This window comes from Cricetulus griseus (assembly GCF_003668045.3).
Source record: "Cricetulus griseus strain 17A/GY chromosome 1 unlocalized genomic scaffold, alternate assembly CriGri-PICRH-1.0 chr1_0, whole genome shotgun sequence".
Classification (NCBI taxonomy): domain Eukaryota; kingdom Metazoa; phylum Chordata; class Mammalia; order Rodentia; family Cricetidae; genus Cricetulus; species Cricetulus griseus.
This window is the reverse complement of record NW_023276806.1, coordinates 72198523-72204547: the sequence shown is the minus strand read 5'-3', so window position 1 is coordinate 72204547 and position 6025 is coordinate 72198523.

The window sequence follows — 6025 nt, the reverse complement described above, 5'->3', positions numbered from 1 at the left end:
TTTGATTCTGTTTGATTTCACAAGGATGAAACACAACGCTAGAACAAGCATATTTCATTGTGTCCTGTCTAAACATCAGGATAGTACATGCTAATGTTTCCCTTAAATACTTCAATACATGTATTATTCCATATACATGGAGAAACTATCTGGGTGAGGTGAAAATGAAACTTGGAATCAACTTGGTTTTGTTAGCTGGTATGGGGTCAAAACATCTGGAATCTGACCCCAAGCAATTATTTATTACACTGGAAAAAATTTCCTTGTGACAATTATCATAACAAAGTTTAGGCATGATGACATTAAAGAGTCCTTTACAAAATGCATCTTTTAGCAGAGTATCTGGGACCTTTTACACAAGAATGGGTCCTATGGACTGAGCAGCATTGCTCAGGACAAGGACCCAGGAAGGATGGACTTGTAATTAGCATAAGGATGGGTTCTATTGACTGAGAATGAATGCTGAGGATTTGGGGGGGAACTCACTGAGGGCTGGCTTTCAGAATTGAGAAGGTAACTCAATTATAAATGCAAATATTCCCAGCCCTCTGGAAGGAAGACAGGTGTCAGTTTCTTCCTTTGAACAATTTGGGATTTTCTAGTACTATCTGTAAGCACATAGAACTCATATCTGTCTACAGACTTCGGATTTAAAAAGAGAAAAGGGAAATGATCACTAAAAGAAGTTTCTCACTATAAATAGTAAAACAATTTTAAAATATCATCATAAAGAGTTTTCTCCCCCAAAAGCTACTAAGTTGTAAGAATATATCGTGTTATTTTCAGGGATCACTGGCTATAGCTGTACAAGTGACTCTTAGGTGAACCAAGGAAGCTGCCATGGCAGATATCTGTTGAAATCCAATGAGTTGCCTTCAGCATGTTTTCCCATGCTTCTTTGTTGATGGCATCATTTCAAGTCCTCACACAAGCCCAACCCACTTATTGCAAGTTATTTGTCACTGGAGGGTCTATGAACATTTAAAGGTGTCTTCACCTCCAGCACCTTATAGAAACAGGTAGTGCCACCCCCAGATGACCAGGAACTCAAGGTCATTTTCCCTTACTTGAATTGCTAGATATGTTTCACTTGGAAATTTTCCTGTCTCACAAATTAGCAGGTTTTCTGTTACTACAAACTCACTCTTATGGGCCAAGTTCATAAACAAAGATTAGTTCATCTTGGAAATAGGCTTTACAGATTTACATTAAAAAATCAGTTAGGCTCTAAATGCCTTTGCTTGTTAGCCGGTAGTTTCTCGATCATCTGAATCACAACCTTTTGTTTCCATATCAGGAATAGCTATATGGATACAGAAGGACCTACACACAAAAATACTTTCACCAGCTTAAAAAGAAAAAAAACTCTCAGGTCTCAGTCTTTATTTCATCACAACATAAGGCAACCATTATTATCTATTGTCTTCCTTTGTTTATTAGCTTCCATTCTTGTTTACAGCTAAAATCTATGATCAATAAGTCTTTTCTGTAAAAGGCTAGAGATCTAGCCTTTTTGCAGGATATACAGTTTCAGTTCTACTTTTATACCATGAAAAGAGACATAGGCCATGTACAAATGGGCATGAATGCATTCCAATAAAGCATTTGCAGGTCAAGCTAGGAATCAAGGAATCTGGCCCACAGGCTGTGGCTTGCTGACTCCTGGCTCTAAATAGCTGAGTAAATCAACAGCATCATTTGAATCCAAATGCAAGGATAGTGTTGCCTTTTCATCTTCTCCACCCACTTCTCTCTTTAAATGAGGTGGATCCCATGTGGATATGAGTGCTTCCAAGGATAATCCAGGCAACACACTTGCTGGGCAAGAATGTTACCCTTGAGCTACATTCCAGCACAAGAATCAGTGTGGATGGTAGTTGTGTGCAGTTCTAGGGATGAACCTAGCAGATAACATGTTCTGGATGAGCACCCCCCCTCCTGAGCTACATCCTGAGCATGGATACAGTTCTGTATAAAGTTCTGTATAACTTGAAAATATGTAGATTAGAAAATAATTTAATCCTGTGGTGGTAGCCCGCACCTTTAATCCCAGCACTCAAAAGGCAGAGGCAGGTGGATCTCTGTGAGTTCAGGACCCGCCTGGTCTACAGAGTGAGTTCCAGGACAGGCTCCAAAGCTAGACAGAAAAACCCTGTCTCAAAAAAAAAAGAAGATGATTTAAAATACACATTTATTTCTAGAATAATAATGATGACACTCTTCTATATTATTATTCAAGTAAACTATCTATAATCCCAATGACACATTTTCAGTTCTCTTAAAGAGTGAACATAAAAACAATAAAAGGGTATGCAAAAGTGAAGGGAAAGCAATAATAAATAGATTATGGGTTTAATCTGCCAGAAATATAGTACTTCTTCTTACAATAAATCATATAAAACATATTAGTATTTTATCTTTGGCCTTGGAGGCTTGACAGAATAGTTTATGATAAATCCTTCTATTATGCTTAATCTTTCTTCCACACTGGATTTGAACCTCGGTCCACATGCCCAATGCTTCCCCTCCTACTCAGCCTGCCTACAAATTATATATAACCTGTCAACTGCCCTTGGAATTCTCCCCTCTCTTGAATTACACAATGCTCCCATTTCCAGAAAATGTGCTTGGCATGGTGGGTTTTTTTTATTATTAACTTAAAAACAGCAATGAGAAATAAGTTGCACTTATTGAAGGTTGGCTGAGTGTTTAATCTCATTAAATCACACATGTATAAACAAAGTAATTAGCATTCTTCATCTGTGACTGATGAAATTACACCAGGAAACAGATGTACAAAGATCAGTACTCTTGAAACCTCTGTGTGCCTTGGGTTTGCCAGGAACACAGAAGACATTCTTCCACTAAACTGGAGATTATTTTTATATATAATGTCAGCACCCACTTCAGAAACAGTGTGGTCACTTGATGAGGTCAGTATAGAGCTGGCTGGGAAGAGGGCAGATATGCTAAGGGAAAAACAAATTAAAATAATAGGTTTAGTGACAAGGGCTTGGAAAACATTGAGATAGTATTCTCTCAGAAACTTGGAGAGTTTCTTGCCATCCTAAAAGCTGATGATTAAACACCACCCCCATTACTAAATGTCTCTTCTATTTCTTAGTGAGAGATTCACTTTGCCATGCTGATGATAATAATCCATCCCTGGGCTTTTGTTAATACCTGGGGTATTTCATTGTTCAGATAAGGGCACTCTTCATCATAAACTCTAACATTTGGTTAACCATTAAAAACTTTGTTTGCTGCTATCAACAGTATCATGTTGACTTGAGGAGAAAGCTTCTTAGCCACACCTAACAACAAGTACCTCTTTCATAGCAACAATTGAAAAGCAGATTTCAAACTTAGTAGTGGCTCTGAGGAAAATGCAGCTTAGAAACTAAGCCTCCACTTGAAGAGCAAGCATTAGCCATGTCCAATGTTGATTGCCACATATAAGACCTAGATGTGCCTATGACTACAGCATTATACCAGTTTTAACACTGGACCACAAAGTTGAGGTGTTTAGGACAAGCCAAACAGAGAGGGGATCAAAACTCAAATTTCAATATCAGGATACAGTTTGCATAATTCAATATAAATTATAAACTTTTCTTAAGTAAAAGAAAGGACAACAGGGAATAATCAGGAAAGACTAGACAAATACCATGGGTTTGCCTTAGGCAGTGAGCCATTCTTTACTCTGAAGTAGGAAATGCTTGGAGAACTTCCTCTGTGATCAAAGCAAGACAAGTAGAAAAAATTGGGGAACATGTCCAAGTTTCCCCAGTACTATTCTTTTTAAGGTTATACACCTTAGACTTCTTAGTTGGATCATTCCTCTCAGAGCAACCCCTGTCTGTCTACAAGTTTCCTGAAAGGTCAGGGTTGTGACTGAGTTCACTTTTGCTCACCACATTTATTTCCCAGGCTACAACTTTCTGGCTTTGTTACTGTTGATTTATTTATTTATTTATCTATCTATCTATTTATTTATTTATTTATTTATTAAAGTCTCCATGCCTTCCCCTTTTCCCAGTTTCTGCCACCCTTGTCCACTCATCCACCACAGCCAATCCTCTCTTCTCTGCAGACACAGATATCTCCCGTGGATATCAGTCATTCATGGTATATCAAGCTGCAGTGAGACTATGCACTTCTTTTATTAAGGCTGGATTAGGTAATTCAGTAGAATGAAACAGTCCCAAAAGCAGGCAACAGTCAGAGAAACAACCCTGGTTCTCACTATTACCTGAAGGAACCAGACCCTAACCCAGCCCCCGCCCCCCCTGCTTTAGCAGCCATGAACAACTACAGAAAAGACCCAGCAAGATGTGCTGAGCTTCCTGACCTTGCCCATTCTCCCAGTCACTAGGAGGTCAGATACCCTCCACACAGCAAGGAACCAATCAGAAGTTAGCTGATGGGCACTGGACATGCTTTATGGTGCTTTACAGTAAAAGTAGCATAACAGTGACATGCAAAGGATAGTAACCACCCTGGGAGGGCCTATAAGTCATAACAGCCAGTTGACTAATTGGTTGCCCAAGCCCAGAAGTACACCAATCCTGAGACTGTTACGTACCCCTAGACACTCTCCTTATACATCCCAATAAATTCCCTGCCTTGCGGCCCCTTCTGGTGCTTTTCACACCAGCTCCCATGTTGGAGGGACGTGAGAACCAAGTTAAGACAGTTAACTCATTAAATAAAAGACTCTCTGCTTTTGCATCAGAACCAGTCTCAGTGATTTTGGGGTTCAGAATTTGGGCACAACATTTCGCAGCCACTGATGGAAACAGATGCAGAGATCCACAGCCTTACATTAGGTTGAGCTCAGAAAGTCCTGCTGGAAGAAGGGTAAGAAGGATTGTAGGGCCCAGTGGTGTCAAGGGCATCACAGGAAAACCCACAGAACTGACTAATCTGGGCTCATAGGGGCTCACAGAGACTGAACAAAGACCCAGGTAGCCTGCATGGGACTAACCTAGGCCTTCTGCATATACATTATAGTTGTATATGTCCATCTTGGTGTGAGACTACTTTTAGGCTTTTGTTTGCAAGATATGACTGAAACTTGTTTGTAAGTTGGTCAATGATGCTTTCAGGGCAAACCTCAAGATTCTCTTGCCTTTTGAAATATTTGATTCTTTGTCTACTTGTTTTTTGCTTTACATAATTTTGACCTACACCATCTTCAAAATTACTGGATTTCCTTCTACTTCATTTATTCTGTTCCACAAATATGGCTGTCTTGCTATGCAGTCTTTAAGATACAGGGACCCAGTGATAGCCAAAGGCGCTCTTTGTTCTCACAGAGCATATGCTTTGTAGATACTGACATCTGGGACATCAGTTCTCAGAGACAATGCTCAGTGCTCTCAGAATGTAAATCAGGACCCAACTTCACCCATGAGGAGCTGAAAGCTCAGCCATGTGAAAATACTTTCAGAAAAAAACAGCATGCTTGAATATTAAGATGCCATGTTTAAGGGCCTGAATTAATTAATTCCAGTCTGATTCAAGTAGGGTGTCTAGAAAGGCGAGCAGGGGGAGAAGATTAAATGAATATAGGTCACCATTTAGCAAGCTTCTGTGATGAGGTAAACAAGCAAAAATATCTACAGTATGGGTATCAACTGGATAGAGAATCCAAAGTGTGAATAAATGACTACATTTCTAGAAGATTGATGGAGATGCCTAATGGAAACTGGGTGAGAGTTGCACAGATAATGGGGCTGAGATAAGTGGAATGCAGGCTCTGAGGAAGAAAGTATTGATCTATTCCACAAGTGTTTGACGGAGAAAATCCACAGGCCTTGGCCAAAAGTCATATTCTTCAGACTGTACTGTAACCATAGCCATAGAAGGTTCTCTCTCTGCAGGCCATAGAGTGCAATCAATATAGGAAATAATATGTCTTCATTGACTTTGGTTATTTGATTATCATGGCATTCAGAATTGGGTTTCTGCTGATATATTACTCCTTGCATTACATTTTATGAGAGTTGGGGCACTTCAGTTT